We start from the raw sequence: 20,438 nt of genomic DNA, 5'->3' as shown, positions 1-20,438 counted from the left end.
TTAAATTAAGGGGTGTCCCCGAAATCTTGTAAGTCTTGAATTAGTTTTAAAATGTGTACAGAAATTTCGTTACATTTTAAGATTATTTTCCTAATATATAATAAATCATCACTCACTGAAATTGTTGTGGTAAGTTCAGCTATTAGATGTAGCAGATTTACTAGCGATTCTTTCTGAGAAGGACTCTCCGCTGTTGTCCGGCGTCCAATCGAATCAGATTTTCTATCCTGTTTCTTAGAGGAACACGTTGTGCTCACAGGTTCACTTGTATTAGCCACTGCTGATGATGTTGACGCAATTTGTGGATCCTTGTGTTTACTTTTGTCCTTTATCAAAACAGGTTTAATTGTTTTCCTCAATTGTGAAGCAGAATGCAGTCTAAAATTTTCCCCGTGTTGTTTTTTAAAACTTTCATAAGACCGGTCAGATTCTGGTGGCACTTTCTTCCAACAGAGGTTACTCAGATATGTGTCATTTCTTCTATTTTCCCAATCTGTAACAGAATTTAATCTGATGGTAGTAGGACTTTCTGATGTGCAAGGGCTTTCCTTGTTTATTGATTCCTTTCTTATCTCTAGCAATTTAGGAAAGTCTTTAGCAGAGGTCGCATATGTTCGCTGTTCATTTCGTGGATCAATTCCAAAAAGTACTTGTTTCCTTGCATCTTGATAGGAGATGTTGTTATAAGCAATCAGCCTTTGTATTTCTCTCTCTTGCTCCCATCTTACACATGACTTATCGGTAGATAAGTGGTTTCCTTTGCAATTAATACATTTAGGACTGGCATTGCAGATTCCATGTTCCGCTTGACCGCATCTATAACACACGGGAGAGGATTTACACTGTGTTTGTGTGTGTGAGAAACTGAAACATTTCTTGCATAAAATCACAGATCTTACTTTTGGCTTCACTTCAAATATTTGGCTCCACAACTTCACTTCTTTTGGTAACTGCTGAGATTGAAATGTTACACTAATCAGTTTAGTAGGTTCTTGCCTTACTTCCCTCTCTTCATTGAAAAAAGTTTTCTTCATCCTTATTACATCTATTATTGGAACTTCAGCTCTAATGTCTTCGATTATCTCGTCTACTGGGATGTCGGTATGTACACCATATATTAATCCTTCTCTCACTAAAATACCTTTAGGAATTCTGGCTTCTAAATGGTATTTTTCCTTGATGAATTCATTTTTTGCAAATTTATTTGCACCATATGCTGTGCGAAATGTCAATTTTGCCCGCTTCAAACCACTTTGTTTAACGAATTCAACATCAACCTTCTCCTTACACAAATTATAACCTAATTTTACCGTATTCAAGCTCTGTGATCCAGGTAATGTACTGTCCACCAACACGATATATGGGCCTTGATGTCCCTCATAATATAAAGACATATCATATGCCTCATTTCTATATTTAGCAACACCAACCTTTGTACTTGCACTTACTTTCGGATTTTTTGGGTTTTTCTCCACTTCAGGTTCCGTGCATTCTTCATTAGCTCGACCTCTTTTGAAAGAAGTCTTATCACTAACTTCCATGTCCGCTAACTGTTCAGGTACAATCACATTCATATCACTCTGGATTGCTTGCATTACATTTTCTTCATTAATCTTCACATCCTGAGCCATCTTGGGAAATCACAAGCGTTTTTATTTCGCTTTTCTCTTTCACATATCAAATGTAAAATGTATAGAGAGATTTAATCTTGTAACTCTAGAACTATTATTCTCAAATCAAACTTCAATTAATTAGATCTCAAACTAGAAAAACAAACAATTCAACACGCTATTCACACAGAATCCAAACGATACCACCATGAAAATCCACCAAATCCCATTTGTGCCATTTCCTTTGAGAAAAGAATCGCATCTACCAGGTGTGCAAATTCAGGTGATCCATTTAAGAATAGGGAAAGCGCATTGGTGGACCAGAAGAGACGTCACGTTTAGTCATCCCAGTTTATCAAACGAAGTGGAAGTCAAGGCGTCTACATACAGGTGAGTCAATCGCGGGTGGTGAATAGGCATTGGTTCGCGAGAAATGAAAAGAAACATAAGCAAGAATTCGAAATATAGTATATACAAACAATGAAAAATCGGTAAGTCACTTAAAAAGACACTAATTTTAACTACCAGTGATGTTAAGTTATTTTATGTTTTTCGTTGTTTGTTGTGCTTTATTACACTGAAGTCTTGTGACTGGTTTAAAGTATGGGACAGATTGAACAAATTTCTATCTTCTGTAGCCATCAAACTTAAGGTCTGTAGCACGAAATTACACAGTATTCCCACACAATCTGTAGCGGTGGTGGCCCAATCGATGAGCCGTCTGACTGCCAAGCTGAAGACCTGAGTTCAATTCCCGTTATTATCCGATGGCAAATTTTCCCACAGTGCCCCTGCGTAAGTCAATCTGGGACTTACGCAGCGGCTGAATCCTGAGCACATCATCCGAGGACTAGAATGTGTGGAGCCTTACCTCCACACTCCACTACATGCATTCATAGCAAAATGCACAATGGAGAGCTTTAATGTTTTCCATAAAACAGGGGTTTGTTATTGGAAAGAAATGCGATTTAAAAACTTGGCCACGGTTTCGATGCTCGCCATGATGTAATTCCATAAGTAATAGAACGAGCTTTAAATGATACGCAGCCTTTCTATGAGTTATCGCAAATAATGCCAAATCGCAGTGGTTGTTGGAAGTGTGCGAAAACAAGAACACGCGGTAGAGACTTACATCCACAAACCATTCAGACATATGGGAGTATTTGGAGCTGTGATTCTGCCAGAACAAACACGCAGATATGGAACATATGCCGTGCAGGATGTGCACAATATAATATGCCTCAGAAATGGAATGTGTAAAAATACACACAAAATCAGCCGGAGATTTGCAGGGCATTTAGAGAAGAGAATTCAACTTCTGAGCCACAAGAAGAAGCTGCTTTTACGATTAGTACCGAGGGACTTCGGAACGGGGAGCAGGGGAGAAGAGAACGAGACAGACCTCCATGCAGCGAGATGGACCCAGTACAAGACAGGCATCTAGAACTGGACACGAGACCCCAAAAAAGAGCTAGATAGGTGTCACAAAACACTAAATTTGCTGTATTTATTTTTGTCACAAAATTCACCTCAATTTCATATCTCATTGCTCCAAAACAAAGTTTGCATTAAAAATTTTAGTTCGAGTAATGCGATAAAGTTTCGAAGATTTCCGTTTATTAATCCATACCGAATATAGTGTAGACAATATGAATAGATTTTGGGAGCTCTGTCACTGGAGAAAATCGGGTTTTCGTCTACCACTTTGAAACCTGTGGACTGACTGTGTTCATATGCAACACCTGACTAATGGTCTAAGGTATCTATACGATATTAAAATTTCAGCTCGTAAATTTTAAATTTGAGGCGTTAATTGCAGTGACCTAAATTACGCATTTAAACGTTTGTGGCCCAGTAAATGCCTTCACTGTTTTCAGTTTAAGGCGATATCAGCACTAGGTTTGAGATATCCATGGCTGAACACAAGTACCAGTTGGTATCCTAGACTTGGCTGCAACGTGAACCACTTCTGGGAAGTACGGGTTGACTAATTGTAGGAGATTGAAACCTAGGCGCGGCCACTTTTGGCATGCACTGTACAGGAACTGTTGGAGCCTATTTTCCTAGAATCGTCCCGTTTTAGGAACCGACTGGAATTTCTTTATCTTTCGGGATTCCTGCGGATCTCTTCGGACGTTAGGATGGACTTATCTCCTGAGAGCGGAGAAAGGAGAGGGGGGGGGGGAGATAGGTATCTCGGGTGGTGTCAGTGGCCGGTCTTGGAGAGCGTAGAGCCTTCCTCTGGCCCGTGGTCCAGTGTGGATGCTGTGTTCTGTGTTTCGGTGCTCAATGTTCAGTGGAGAACATTGCTGTGTATTCATTTGGGGAATGCTTCTTGTAACATATTCGTGGTAAGTTTTTCAATAATGCTACTGCATGTTTGCCTGACATAGTGTTTTAAAGTAAGGTGTTACTTTTTCGAACAACTGTATCTATAGCTCGCAAAGTGCATCTAAGTTAAAACAATACTAAAACATTCCGTGAGCCTGTCCCCTTGTACATGAAGTCACCCATAATTTCACCACTTAAGGTTCCGGGTTAGAGTCTCGTCTTGAGCATGATTCTTTCTTTGTAGTGTCCCTTCATAAACTTCAGTCTCATCAGCGTTCATCTACATCGTCACAATTATCTAAAAGTGAAGATAAGCACGACGCTCCGATCGCCTGTAGCATCCCAATTACGTGTGTGAAAATGGATATCTTCAGCTAATAAAACTGATTTGTATTTAGTGTGGTTTTCTGCCACATTTCGCTAATCGCGACGACGAGGGGATGTTATGAAATTGATGCCTCAAGAACACTCATGTCCAGGTCAAGACCGAACCCAGAACCTTCGTTGACGAGGTAGTGAGTCAACCGCTCAAAACGCTCGTCCTAATTTTATAGTGTAACCGCGAGATAGCTCGTCTTCTGAGATGAGAAACTAACTTTATTGTCTGTGATGAGACGGAGTGATTACCGTAGGTAAGTGTTCTAGGTTCGAATCCTCAGAAAAAATGGGCATTTCATTGTGTTAATTTACTTCTTCAATTTACAACCCGTCCCATTCGTCACGAAGTACGTATATTAGTAGAAAATACATCTAAAGCACCCACGATATAAATTCGTAATGATGACGTCGTCGCCTTGTATTGAAGGGATCCCGGATTCGATACTCGGTGGAGGCATACAGCAGTTCGGATCCCACTTTAAAGTATATGTCCAATCCCGATTAGCCTATTTATGCACAATTGTTGACTTAAAACAAACTTTGAGAACTTCGATTACATTTCCGTAGTCGAGCGGGTTAAGGCGTTCATTCGTCTTGAGATCCTGCGCTGCGGGACGGCGTAGGTTCGAATCCGGCTCTGGTCGGAATTTATTCGGCCTACGTATAGGGCCGGTGGCAACCCACCATCGTGAGGAAATTGGGGAGCTCCGAGTGAGTGAGCGTAATCCGGTCGAGAAGACCTACTATAACGGCTGGGGATACGTCGGGCTGACCCCCCGACTATTCCAATACTGGTTGCAGATCTCCACGCTTAGAGGTGACGAGAGAAAGTGTGGGAGGGAGACCGGCAGTCGGTAGGTATGCCCAGGCCCTTCATGGGCTGTTGCGCAAAGGATTATTATTATTATTATTATGTGCTATACCTAACGTTAAATCATGAAATTAACAGGTACAAGTACTTTAGCGGGATCTTGCTGTGGAAGTTCGAGATTCGAGTTTTCAATAACGACACTTGATTATCTTTCATGGAATCTAATTAATCTGTTGAATAGTTGCCTCCCAGGTACATATAAACTTCTCCGCAAATGCCCTTTGAAGCTCTTTCGCGCAAATCTTCAGTTCGCATCGCTTGATTAAGGAATGTGCGAGGGGAACAAGCTTTAAGCCTGTCACATCATGCACCGAGATTCCAACTAAAGGTTGTTTTCGGAAACGCATTCAGAATCAAGTTCTGTAGCTCTTCCGCTCCTGAAAACTTTGTCCAGAGCTTTCCCGGCCCTTTGTAAAGTCGAAATGAGCTCTTTATTGTAAGATGAAATACCCAGATGTCTTGAAAAGATCCTTATTATCAACAACATTACGCGAGCAAAGATTACACAGCGCGAGACATACCATAAAGGAACAGTTCTTTACGCGGTCGCTTGATAGATGGCGCGCAGACTCGTCCAATATTTATTGTCCTGAAATTTTTCTTGTGACGTAGGTTGGAGAACTTCACAAATATGCACCATGCAATAGTAATTTTTCCTGCATTAAAAACGTTTCTCTATAGGCACCAGCCTACTCCATGTGACATTGTCTAATCGTCTTCCTTGAATATCATACACTGTTCTACCTATATATAATCCACTTTTACAACTTTAAATTTCACTATTTTTGTCCAACATAGACCTGAGAAGTTGCAGATAGATTTCAAGCGAGATGCATATGAGCCAATGACTGTTAACGAACCTGCATTTGTTCGCGACAAATGGCGTCAGAGATGTGCAGGTTTGTGAGAAATATCAGAAGAAAGAAACGTTTTTATGGATTTGTGTCAGTTTCTTATTACGATACGATATTAACGACGAAAAGCAGGAAATAATTAACATGAATATAGAGGAAAAACTATCATATTCTACGCCACAAGTGTGCTGTAAATAATTCCTTAATAACCCATCTTAACACAATAAATATCTAGGTCGATTTGAGAAGTAGGCAAAGTTACAAGTAACTGTAGGCGGTAACTAAGAAAGAAATAAACATCCTTCTCTGCGTTGTGCCGAAAGCATTTATGCGAGTGGTTAAAGATGACGAATCACAGATTACAAATTCCTTGGCTTGACTACTCTCCTATTTTTCATCGCCTTTTTGCCTCCCCGGGACTAACCTAGAACTATATCCGTTGAATTAAACAGCGAACCAAGAAAAACCCTAACTTTACGAACGCTCCTCGTATATCAATTTCCATTTGGTAAACCAGCGAGAACACTTGTGTTCATTGTGTGAGAGTACCGTGTGGGTTCCCCACAGTTTTTATGAAGTGATCCCCCGTTGTTCCCTTCCCCACTCCCCGAAGAATCTTCAACGCACGAATCGGTTTTCGTATCATGTCTCCCCGTCCTATTATCAGTCCATCCAGCCAAATGCAGGATAAAATCTCTTCCTCTCGTAGGGAAGACGTGACTGAAATTTACGACGGTATTTTGTTGAAAGATCAATACGATTCACCAGAATCAACTATTACCTGCGGCGGGCCGTAACAAAATATAGCTCTTTTTTTCCCTCTTAAAAAGACATTCTCTTCGAGAGTTGTATGTTTTACGACAGCAGTAATGGGATCACGTGTGTGTGTGTGTGTAGAATGACCGGGTGAAAGCCGAGATCTTTATACAACCAAAACCACATCGCTAAATTTTGTTTGAAACATTTGTTGGCATACACAACAGTGTTTCATCAACCTTCGTGGCGGTGTGGTTATCACAGTGCGTTGCGACGCCGTGGATCCCGGATTCGAATCCAAACCTTGGCATGGGTTTTCTTTGCGAGTCCGTTCATCAATTTCACCCAGTCACCACTCAGCCTCATCATCGCGATAAGCCAAGAGTGACAGAAATGCGACTTAAAATAACAAATAATCCAATACAACTACGAATCAATACCGACAGTTTTCAAACAATGTTTGCTGAGGGTATTCATAAAAAAGTATGCCTTCTTTATTTACACACCACATTTAAACGAAATTTAGTTTTTATTTGTCGATTATTTGATAAGTTTTACCCTGTTTCGATTAAGTTCTATAAATTCTTGTCAAGACGTTTACTTTATGGACACAACAGCGAATCACAACTGTATCGACTGTTTAAAGTGTAACCTGAAGCACTACAATGTTCCACCACCAAGAATCGAACTCGAGACACCTTGTTTATAAATAAACTAGCTGATTGCCCGGCGTTACTCGGGTATTTATTTTTCCCAATCTTCTGACAGGAAATTTATTCTAACTATAGTGTAAAATGAACTTGTAGTTGAACGGCATTGGGAGTGTCACTATTCATCTTAGCGACCCCGACAACTATGGATTCCACACTAATATCGGTCGTTTTCGATTATTTTTACATGTCACCCCCTTCCTCTCCTTCCCCTAGAAGTGCCATGGGTGTCTTATCCCCATAGTATTTCTTTCCAGATTGCAAGTCATGCGTGTACTAACTTTGGTTGAAATCGCTCCAGGCGTTCGAGAGTTATGCCGCAACAAACAAACACACACATATACACATATAGTATACATATATATCCATTATTATACATATATAGATTACATTAAGCATAACACTATCGATGATGTAAGGCCTCCAGGATTGTATTGCACTATCCTTGTGACCTTTTATTTAAAAAAGTTCCGGGCTCGATTCTCGGTGGTGACACATTACATAATGGTTCCCGATTCCCGACATATACTATAGATCCAGTCCCGCTTGATTAAATTGTGCTGAAATTCTTATCGTAACTGTTTATCGTGTTTGTATAACTCCTTCGGTCTCTCCTGTAGCGTACTAGCAGCCCTATTCCCTTACATGTAAGAACCATTAACTTTGAAGAATTAATTGTTGATATCCAAAAAATGAAGTTTCGGTGTCACCAATCAGCGCAGATATAAAGTCTGGTGTACATCTCAGACTATTTTTGGTTCACCAACATTCCTAGCTCGATCAAGATCAAAGAGTTCTGGCTTCCGAGATATTCTGTGTCGATTTGACCCTTCACGACTCTCCCGCGAGTAGCCTGCATTCCTTCTGGAGCCAAGAGTATTGAATTTCAACTTCCGGTGCAAGGGGAAGCGTTTATCATTTTCGACTGTGAGAATTCCTTGGAACTGAGAATTAAGAGATGAAAGCGCGACGTTTGGTCTTTGGAGGCTTTTCCTTGCGAACGTGAACGGTTCGACGATTTTTTTTATGCGATTCCAAGATGTTCCTATACAGGTTAGCCATTTTCGGTAGTAAAAGCGCATTGAGTGTGTCGTGAAATGAAAGAGGCTTTTCTTCGCAATCCTGGAAGCAAGACGGCTACGGATTCACGATTTGAGAATTAAATATTTCAGAGTTATTCCTTGGAGGCTATTTCGTGCGTCAGGAGACAATCGAATGCCCTTTCTTTCGGAACTCTTATTCAGCTGCGACGCCAGCGCCACTCTCAACTTGCGGCAGTTAATCTGTTTAAAAAAAAATATTCTGGGAACAAGGAATTTAATATAGAAGCACGGTTCTTTGGACACTTTTTCGTTCCGACGGTGCGACTAATTTGAGCAAAACGACGGTTCCAGACACTTCCTCTCCCACAATAAAAGCTTTTCAAGGATAATTCAACGTAAGGCAGCACAAATTATGTGGGCAATCAATTTCATAAAGCTGTTGAAATGACTGTTCTCTTCAGAAACGAGCCTACTTCACGTGACGTCATCTATCACTCTCGTTAACTAACCTTGACGACCTCACCTGCATAATTAAATCTTCGTTCGATGAATGGAAAATTCCAAAGACCTTGTCAATAAAAACTAGACTGTTTGAAGGCGCTGATGGAAGAAATTAGAACTTGATGTTCACGAGTACGTACTACAGCATTCTATGGTGGAGTTTAAACTATAACTTGAAACCACGACAGATAGAAAAGATAAATTTTATACGTTGATTATGTTTCGATTCCCATTTCATGTGGACCTACTGAAAACCGCGAGACAAGTTCCTTCTAGACTCTAGGGTTCTAAAACTATCTTCTAGTCCTGAATCTGTTCTCCACATATTTCCTTATGTCAGCCACACGTCCTGTGTAAAGTTCTAGTTAAATATTCGACCTCTCCTAGAATAACTGTTATTACCTCGGATGAGCCGGTGCTTTTGCACGTGATTATCTATTTTTGAAGAGGACGAAAGTTCCGTGACATCACCAACCCAGTTTTTCGATCATCGATCGATTCTTTCCGGGAAATATTTGCAAGACCTTACAAAGTAAAGTGCCTCAGTTCAATTTCTGTCCAAGTGGGTGACGAAAGTACCAGTGGATTTATCGGTGGAAGGGTTAGAGTTGACCAAGTTGTAGTCAATTGGGTAAGTTAGTCTTTTTCCTAATCTTTAGAGCTGTGTTTAAGTTTGTAGGTTTTCAGGGGAGGCAGATTAGTGACTGTCTCTCACTTGCAAGGTTTGACTTTTTACTGAAATATTAACCGGATGAACACTGGCCATGCTTTTTCACAGTCGATATGATGTCTATCGCATAGATCCATGCTCAGTAGAAAAGTCACGGGTATTTGGAAGTTTCTCTCCCTTCATATCGAACATAAAGGTCTCAGGGAACACAGGACTATCCTAGATATAGATTACGGTACCGTGGAACTAGGCAAAAACGAAGTCTGCTTTCTTCAGGCAATATTGACATACACAGGCGCGAAAGAGGAAATTACACAATATGTACATGTGTAATGTAACGTAACTGACACTATTATGAATCAGAAATATAAATGATACATTCTATGCTGTAGGTAGTGCTAACGGACACAACTTGTAAGTGCCCTGTCCTCTGTGAATATTATGGTACCTTATGTTGCTGAAAGATTATAAAGTTTGTTCGATAAAAAAATATTATTCAAAAGTGCTAGAAGCGAAAGTCAAAAGAGATAAATTATATAATATATTAATAGAGTTTGGAATACCTAAGAAGCTTGTTAGTATGATAAAAGTATGCACCAGTGAAACAGAAAGTAAAATTCGTGTGGGTATTAATATGTCTGACAAATTTACAATTCATGATGGGTTAAAACAAGGAGATGCATTATCTCCATTGCTCTTTAATTTTGCCTTAGAATATGCTGTTAGGAAGGTGAAAGAAACTAAAGAAGGACTAAAATTAAATGGTGTGACTCAGTTGTTAGCATATGCAAATGATGTAGATTTACTGGGGGATGATGTGAATACAATTAAGAATAATGCTAAAATATTTTTCAAAACTGCTAAAGAGATAGGTTTGGAAGTTAACAAAGAGAAAACTAAATATATGCTTACAGACCGAAACCAAGTGTTAGGTAATAATCAAAATATAATTATTGATATCAACTCGTTTGAACCAGTTTCCAAATTCAAATAATATTAACAAGTGAAAATTATATTAAATAGGAAATAAAAAGTAGGCTTAATTCAGGAAATGCATGTTACTTCTCTCTTCATAAACTTTTGTCTTCTCATTTAATATCTAAGAAACTAAAAGTTAAAATATACAAAACATTACTTGTGCCTGTAGTATTATATGGATGTGAAACTTGGTCCCTTACATTGAAAGAGGAACATAAATTGAGAGTACTTGAAAATAAGATCCTTAGGAAATTATTTGGACCTAAAAGGGATGAGGAGACAGGTGAGTGGAGAAGGTTACATAATTTAGAAGTACATAATTTGTATTCATGTCCAGATATTATTAGAATAATTAAATCAAGAAGACTTAGGTGGGCAGGCCATGTGGCACGAATGGGAGAGGAAAGAGGAGTTTACAGGATTCTTGTTGGGAAACCTGATGGTAAGAGACCTGTAGGAAGGCCAAGACGAAGATGGGGGGACAACGTTGAAATGGACCTAAGGGAAATCGGTAGGGATGGAAAAGAGTATATAGATCTTGCTCAAGATAGGGAAAGATGGAAGGCCTGTGTTGCTGCAGCCATGAACCTTCGGGGTTAAGAAGGCTAGAGAGTTAGTTAGTTAGTTAGTTAGTTAGTTAGTTAGCTAGAAGCGGGAAGATGTTGAGACGAGACTGCACAGTCTCACGTCTGGTCATGTGCGTTCCAGAGTGTGTCTTGTTCTCGGTTTCGTTGCGATTTGTGAACACCCATATTGCTTTCATCTCTAGTCTTGACACATGCAACATGTCATGGGCAAACTGTGACAGCGTATAGATGTCATTAAGACAAACAACCGTTCTTAAAGTATTATTTTCTGTTTGACGCTAAGTTTCGAAGCTACGAACACTCGAAAAACGAAATTGTATTCCGAATACATGCAGATACGTTACGCAGAATTGGGCGCGCATCCCCCTCCCCTCACACAGATATCGGTAATAGATTAACTTTGCTTACGATAAACAAAATGTACGACCCATCCACGTACAAAACTAGGTAGATATCCGCTGGGTGTCTGAAAAACTCGCATTGTAAAGTCATTTTCGTTTAGGTAATTTATTTAAGTGTAAGATACTATAGTTTACTGAAGCCTTGAATAAGACTGAGAGAGTCGACATTAAATTTCATGAAGTGACGATTTTACGGAGGTCTTCCTTGTTTCCAGGATCTAGTCTCGTACTTGTTTCGATTTCTCCGTGTTGGTACCGTTCCTAGATATGACGAAAGAAGAGGCATTCTTGCGCTCCTTTGGCAAAAGTTTAAGAAGCCCTCTGCAGTGTGCGCTCATGTACAAGTCCAGGCTTCACAGTATGCCATAGTAATAACTATATAATACTATAAAACAGATACCACGTTATTCAAAAATTGTAATTTGATATCCGAAATCTTTGTCCAACTAGACGTATATCAACAAATCACTACCAGCATAACGAACATATAGAAAATGAAACATAGATTTTAGTACCCTTGACTGTATGACAGAAAATGATAATATTATATCGGCTGTAAGTAGCACGGGTACAACTAACTAGTGACGTCACCACCTTCACGATATCCTCCATTTCAAACTTGAAATGTTCCTGTCACCAGAACCTCTCAGTATGCAATGAACGAGTTTCCAGAATTTCTTCCTAAGACGAGTCATCTGAGTTTACACGAAAAGACGTGAGTCCAGCGTGGGTAGAGGAACATATGTCCCGGTTGTTAAATTAAAAGTCCTACTCGTAAATTTTCTACAACGTTGCACTAGAATGCAATATGATTGGCGAGACCTTGGCGAACAGACCCTGATTCTAAAAATAGCATCAAGCCATGCGAAGATTTCAAAAAGCTAAATCAAGAGCATCGATTCCATCGGAAACTATAATTAAAACTGACCTCCCTCCCGTCGTGTTGGAACTTGTCGTCAAATGACCAATCATATTTAATCAAATCAATTGTATATCGAAAGGATCAAAGGTTGACGGATAAATACAAGTGAGTCAACGGCCCGTAGTGAACGGTCATTGGTTAACGAGGAAAGACGTCACTGAGTGGAGCATGAGTTTCTTTAAAAATATGAGCAGCAGCCAAGTTGGGTACAAACGAGTGAGTCAGTTGCCGATACCGAACAGGGATTGGTTTTAAAGAGGAATTACGTTATGACAGCTTCAAGAATCTGTGAGTAAAAGTACATAAAGATAGGTCAAATATGGATAATGAATGGTTGACGTTAAATGGAATTAGAAGCAGAATTTTGATTTTTAAAAAATTGAGCACAATCCAGATCGTTAAATACTTGTACTGAGCAGTCATTCATTGACGAGAGATGATATAGAGATATCCAGGTTTTTGGGAAAATGTCACTAGTAGCTAAAAGTAAATATACAAAACAGTAATTCTGCCTGTAGTATTATATGGATGTGAAACTTGGTCCTTTACATTAAAAGAAGAACATAAATTGAGAGTATTTGAAAATAAAATCCTTAGGAAAATATTTGGACCTAAAAGGGATGAGGAGACACGTGAGTGGAGAAGGCTACATAATATAGAACTACATAATTTGCATTCATGTCCAGATATTATTAGAATAATTAAATCAAAGAAGACTTAGGTGGGCAGGCCATGTGGCATGGGAGAGAAAGAAAGAGTTTACATGATTCTTGTTGAGAAACCTGATGGTAAGAGACCTGTATGAAGGCCAAGACGAAGACGGAGGGTTAAGGTTAAGATGGACCTAAAGGAAATCGGTATGGATGGAAAAGATTGGATTGATCTTGCCCAAGATAGGGACAGATGAAAGGCTTGTGTTGCTACAGCCACGAACCTTCGGGTTTAAGAAGGCTAGAGGGTTAATTAGTTAGCCACTAGTAACTAATAAATAGGCTGGCAAATTACATATAGTCATCAGAAATGGCACCATATGCAAATAAGTTTTTGATAAATCTGAATCTAAGTAGAAGCTAATATTCAGGTGAACCAGTTAACTGTAGCGAACAGCCATTGGTGAACGAGAAATGATAATACATAAGGTGGATCTTTTAAAAATTGATACGTGAAGTATTGACGGCATTATATGAGCGAGGTAGAACGAATTGTCTGCACTAGATTGGAGAAATATGTAACCATTAGTTAAACTGTCTATCCTGTTAATACAGCCACCTGCTCCACAATGAAATTGAAAGGGCGCTCTGTGCTGCGCAGAGACCGCTTATGAACCAATTCTACACGATATCCTGCATATGCATGCTTCCCGCGCGGCTTTGGTGTGTAGCGGACTGCGTATAAACAGGATAACCGTGGCATTTCTGCGCGGATGTGTGCTCTTTAGATGTATATATGTGTACCAATGGAATCTGAATTGTTTTTTGCAATTTCTTTATTTATTCATGGCGCTTTTCACTTTTCTTAATCTTGATTATCTTTGATTAGAATATCGAATGCGAACAAAGGATTCTGCGCTGATTATCTTCCAGCATGCTTTCAGCTACGAACAACCAAGCAGAAAATGACTGGGAATTACGGGTAATTAAGATTGTACTTCCCTTCGACTCCCAGCAGTCGGTATAAAGCTTCCATCTGGTCTCCTGATCAGCAAAGCAAATACCCTAATTGCAATGCAAACTCGGTGATGTTGACTTATTCGCACTTGTAGACGCTTAAGTTTGTCTTTGAGATGATCTTAAAATGTGCTCAGGATTCGAATTGGGGATTCTATCTTGGATAATCACGATATGCACTCAAAAGAAATTCCCAGCTGTCTGTATTTATCATACAGTGGGAACCATGAGTATTACCGTGCAAATTGTCCATGACTACTTTCATTAATTTTTCTCTTGCATCCTGTGTGTTTTTAAGCGATGGATTTTTATGTATGCTGGTGCAGAAGTTGTCAACAGCTTGTTTTGAGTTTTCTTTTAATTCTTGAAGCTGTTATTGGGTCAAATAAAGTGCACGAACATGATTGATGGATAATTTGCACGGTAATACTCGTGGATCTCGCTGTACATAACACTCGTTACTTGCTCCAGTCTTATTTTACGACGTTTTGCTGCCATTTTTGGATAATCGCGACGTTGGGGATGAGTAGTGATATGATGAAGGGACACTGTCAAGAAACACCCATTCCCAGACCGAGATTCGAACCCGGGACTCCTGGTAACTAATTACATGTGAGGCAATTACAAAAGCAGTTACTTTTTTTAGGAATTCTAACTGCAACTATCTACTTTTAAATTAAAGTAACTGTAAGTTACTTTTTTTGCAATAGAAGTGACGCTATTAAGTTATTTTTACTTTGCGACAATTTACTTGAAATTTTGTAACGTGGGGGGCAACTGCTTGTGCCCTCTCTGGATGCTAAGGTGAAAGTATTTTCAGGGAATCGCCGAAAACAAGGAAGCTAGGATTCGTTGCGTACGTTTTATTGCAATTCGGCATTTCTAATTTCAGTTGAATACCTCACTATTTTGTTCCATCTTATTTTATTGTTGTAATAATATTAATATAATATGAGAACGGGGGCCTCCCCGATGGCGTAGTTGTAACGTCGTCGCCTTGTAATCAAGGGGTCCAGGGTTCGATACTCGGTGAAGGCACATGGCACAGTGGTTCGGATACCACTTTAAACTGTAGGTCCAGTCCCGATTAGCTTTCCTGTGCATAAAGTAGACTTAAAACAACAAATCAATCAATAATATGAAAACTTATAGTATATACCAGAGACGTGCATAAAGTACACAGACAAGGTGCTATTTCTTATTTCAACAAGAGGTGGGATGAACGTAGTGGGGTTGCCATCTTAATAAGCTTAGATGTTTTCCAGAGCTCCCCAGATTTTTTTTTTGATTTTTTTTTTTAAGATACACAAAAGCCGTATGGCTCCTAATAACCGATGTATGGCATCTAAAACAGATTGGATATTGTTCACATCTGACATAAATTACTTCACGATATTATGTGTATTATTGTATGTAGTTATGAGGCTCAAAAATGAACTGAACTGGAACTCAATTACTATGCTATATTTAATCATATATGTAATTTACTACATATCAATTGCATGCGAAATAATTATCCCATGTTGGAATGTGTCACTCATAACCAGGGGTGGGATGGTTCGAAATCCTCATCCCCCTTCAAATCCTACCCTGCATTCTAGTTTTCACCCCCCCCCCCCCCACACACACACGTAATTCTATGTGTAATTTGTTTAGAAGAAAATTTCCAACAGAAAGTAACTGTAAACCTTTTTAAACTGAGTAACTTCTGCAACTTTATGTCATTGCGAACAAAAGAACTCAAACTTCCTCCTTCCTTCATATTATAAGAAAAACAGAAGACGATCAATTTTCTAAGAGACGAAGCTAAGATCACTAGTTACCAGACCGGAAACGGAGACCTTTTAATTTGGGTTAGCTGAAGCTGAAAGCTTCTAAGTCGGATGATACACGATGGTGAGTATATGTTTGTATTTCCTCCTCTTTCAATTATTTTGAAGATTACGACACAAGATTGCAATTATTAAGTTACCTGAGAGGGATATATAGCTCTAATATTCTAATATTCATCATTTAGATGTGAATTGTTTGGATATTTGCAACTTCAAATGATATACTTAACTAATAGATTGCATAGTTGCCATCCATATCTAGTCTCGAATTTAGGAGGGGGCCTGCAGTCCCGGGCCTCCATATACAAAAGGACCTCCCAATGAAAATGACTTTGAAAAGGGCTGCATACGAAAATACGGAATATGACCAAAACATAAAAAAACTACCATTGTGACTTAAGAGTTATCATGATAACTTTGCACGAAAAGTGTGAAAAGTAAAATCTTCAAACAAAAAGCATAAATTCGAAAACGTCAGCCTTGACTCGGTAGAACTACGAGTATAATCAACGACAGGTCTAGGAAGAATCAATAACTGTTGTAGAGTTTGGCCATATTACGCTATTGATAGCGTATAACACTAACTTCAATATGTAGTTGCGTTTTCTGGTATTGTCTATAATATCGATATCACATTCAAAGAAGTTAAGTATCTATGTTCCATGCGATATGTCGGAAAAGGAAGAATTCGTGTAGCTGTGAACATGCGAGCGAAAGTATCGAAGTTCCGTGCCGTAGATAGCATGACCACTTTCATGTTGAAGAAGGAAAACGCAAGCCTTTGATGTGAAACGTGGAAGAAAGATGGGGTAAGTTTGAGAGAATAGACAGGCACTGTCAGTGGCAAAGAGTTGTCACTAGAAATGATGTTCTTGCTTTAATATTAGCACCGACAAGCAGGAAAGAATGTCAAGTAAGGTTGCATTAAAAAGTTTTGTAAAAACATCCAGTGATAAGGTATGCACATTTTCTTCGTATTACCTGGGATACAATTAGACGGAAAAGGAAATATTGCCTTCTGCTGGAACCAAACACCAAGTTGCCCGCGCGGTAGTGTAAAGTGATAATCAATTTTCCAAACGAGACAACACGAAGTTCATTTTCAAGTAATAGAGGGTAAGATTCAGTTCTGATTATAACCGTAATGGAAATATTCCTCTGTTAAAGATTCTACAGGGTGGCTCAATAAGTCACTTAACACCCCCAGTACAAGGCCACTGCGGCATGGCCATCTTGATGTCCGCCATCTTGAATTCAACTTCAGAATTTTAAATGGGAAGGGGGTCGTGCGACATATCAAAATGGGCTAGAATTTCACGAGAAATGCAATGGTGAAGGTTTTTTCGACGTATCTTTAACCAGTAAAAAGTTATGACTGAATTCTTGTACCAATTTGCTCCTTTTCGAGGTGTTAGAAAAATGCCTTAAAATTTGTTTAGCGCATCGGTAATGCATCGAGATCAAAGTGACGTCTAGGGAGAGACGTTCGCATGCCATTGCACACGATTTTAATCGGATACATCCATGAAGAGCTGCGCATTATGAATGGTTGCCGCGAACAATTTACAGTGTGACGCTTCCATTGAATTAAAAGTCCTTCACAGTGACAAGGCTAATGTTTATGTTCATAAGGAAGTTCATGAACAGAATATGCGACCCTTGTCATCTGATAACTAACTTTGGACAGAAACTGCTTCATGACGTTCCCATAAGTGTTCTGGTGTTCTTCCCTATTGAAAAACTCTGTAAAAAGTACCTTCTTCCATAAGCAAGGATGAAAAAAACTGTTTATTTAACAAATCCAAGTAGCCCTAAGCATTTAAGGTTCCGTTGATGGAAAATTGACTAACCAATCGTGTTCCACACAGCACGCCACTCCATTAACTTACCAACACTAACCATTCAGCTTTGATCTGTCGAAAATGGGTTATCAGATAAAAAGCATCGAGTATTCTGTTTATGAACTTCCTTATGAACATAAACATTAGCCTTGTCACTGTGAAGAACTTTTAATTCAATGGAAGCGTCACACTGTAAATTGTTCGCGACAACCATTCATAATGTGCAGCTCTTCATGGATGTATCCGATTAAAATCGTGTGCAATGGCATGCGAACGTCTCTCCCTAGACGTCACTTTGATCTCGATGCATTACCGATGCGCTAAACAAATTTTAAGGGATTTTTCTAACACCTCGAAAAGGAGCAAATTGGTACAAGAATTCAGTCATAACTTTTTACTGGTTAAAGATACGTCCAAAACACCTTCACCATTGCATTTCTCGTGAAATTCTAGCCCATTTTGATATGTCGCACGACCCTCTTCCCATTTAAAATTCTGAAGTTGATTTCAAGATGGCCGACATCAAGATGGCCGCCGACCGTGTGGGTGGCGTCAATGTGGTTCCCCCTTGGCCAGGCAATGATTGGTCATCGCCATTTTCACATTCCATGCCGCAGTGGCGTTGTACTGGGGGTGTTAAGTGACTTATTGAGCCACCCTGTACATGGAAATATATATTTAATCTGAACTTAATGACGTCTCTTATTGCTGCTGTGGATAATTTTCTCGATATGAGGTAACATGTATGGATAGGTTTGACTTGTTTTCTGTATTTTTGTTATTTGTTTGGTTTCTCGTTGGGTCGATTGCAACGATGAGGATGAATGATGAAATAATACACAAATAAACACACATGCAATAAGCCAGAACTCTATTCTTGAACGTTAGGTGTGTTTCTTGTTCTTGTGGACGTAGTTCTCGAGAAGATATCCTTCTTTCCGCTAGAGAATCCATCTATATGACCTCTTGTGATAGAGGATCTATTTGAAGAATGAAAGGACAGATTAAAAGTTCAAATTCGAGGCGTGTCCTCTCACCAAAAACCCTGGAAATCTATATTACACGCTTCTTCACTGATGGAAAAGAAGAGAAATCTTTGTCCTTTTGGTTGGGATCGGTTCTAGATCTCTGTACGTTAACCACTCTAGCAATAACACAAGTTCTCTAACTTCCAGTCAGTCTAATTCCTACCTCAATAAAACCTCAATACCCGAAGAACAAAATATATATTCTTTCATTTCTCTCTTAAATGGTTTGACACCAATTCCGGTCTACTTCGTGCTACGACGCCAGGGGTCCCGGGTTCGAATCCCGGCCTTAATGTTTTTGAGTGTCCATTCATCAATTTCATCATATGATCACTCATACCCATCTTCGCAAATTAGCCAAAAGTGGCACAAGAGCGAACTAAAATAAACTAAATCAATCAATCAATCAATCAATCATAATTGATTTCATTGTCTATAAACGGCTTTGCATACCGTTCTTTCCACTTAATGACTTCGGGCGTTTCTTTGGAAGTAAAACTTTTTTTCGTTTTTGTTTTCGTGTGTTACTCCACACAGGTAGAAAAGCGACAACGGAAAAACAGGCGAAGCCAGGTCGAGCTTGGTAGCTCAGTTGGTAGAGCAATGGAACTGTATGTCGAGAGACCCGGGTTCGGGTAGTGGTCGAACCTGCATTTTTCTCTAAAATTTCTTCATATTTAATATCGCAGGTAGACCAGATATCTCAAGATTAATAAAGCAAGGAGACCAATAACTTTTTTCTTCATCAAAGATTTGTTTATTCTTCCAGTTCATTCCTTTTCCTCTCTGTCCGTGAATTCTAATCTCCCCCCTCCTCCCTAATTTCCAAAATTGCTCCTAATTCGCCCTCCACGCCCCAAGGAACTTTAATCTTATGTCGGACGATGCACGGGGTAGGATATCTCATTAGACCTTCATTCGTCCATTTGCAAGAAGTCCTGATTAAACATCATCACAGCTACGAACTCGAAAACTTCCTTTGTTTCGGCTTTCCTCCGCGTAACGGAGCCACCCTCGATCCACTACGTCATCATGTTGAGGGCAGATTGTAAATTCCCGTCGGGTTATTAAACAGCCCGGAGTCCGTTTATAACAGTTCGTAGTTGATTAGTATCGAATTTTCTCAGCAGTGTACGTAACGTTTCATTTAAATCTCTGCTCGAGTTGGCTGCAATTTCTGCCGAAGACAGCTTTCGTCATCGCAGACCCACATTTCAAGCAAAAATGGAATTATTTCCCCCTCCTAGTGGAGCCAACCTCAGAATAATTTCACTAAGATTCGTCACAAACCCATTCTCAAGTTTCACACGTGCCTTCGAACAGCAAGTTTTTAAACATCTTTCAAATGTTACTATTTCATTCACATAGCTTTAGTTTTATATTCTTTGCCCGTGCTAGTTATAAATGTAAAATTCTCGAAATAAGATCGAAGGTAGTTTCTAATAGTTCTATGTTCTA

General features: G+C 39.3%; 1 protein-coding gene across 2 annotated transcripts in view; it reads left to right on the top strand.

Moving 5' to 3' along the window:
• LOC145989215 (uncharacterized) overlaps window positions 1-20,438 on the top strand; it is a 159,572-nt gene that overhangs the window by 71,514 nt on the left and 67,620 nt on the right. Inside the window, exon 1 of one of the 2 annotated variants that reach the window (XM_083124522.1) lies at window positions 9,625-9,685. The exons of the other annotated variant lie outside the window; for it this stretch is intronic. The gene's annotated coding sequence lies outside the window, so the exon portion shown is untranslated. Of the gene's footprint in view, window positions 1-9,624; window positions 9,686-20,438 lie in introns of those variants that run through there. 2 annotated transcript variants of the gene reach the window in all.

This window comes from Lepisma saccharinum, chromosome 6, assembly GCF_977018435.1.
Source record: "Lepisma saccharinum chromosome 6, izLepSacc3.1, whole genome shotgun sequence".
Classification (NCBI taxonomy): Eukaryota; Metazoa; Arthropoda; class Insecta; order Zygentoma; family Lepismatidae; genus Lepisma; species Lepisma saccharinum.
Note: the sequence above shows the minus strand (reverse complement) of the source record. Positions and strands in the feature narration are given on the sequence as shown.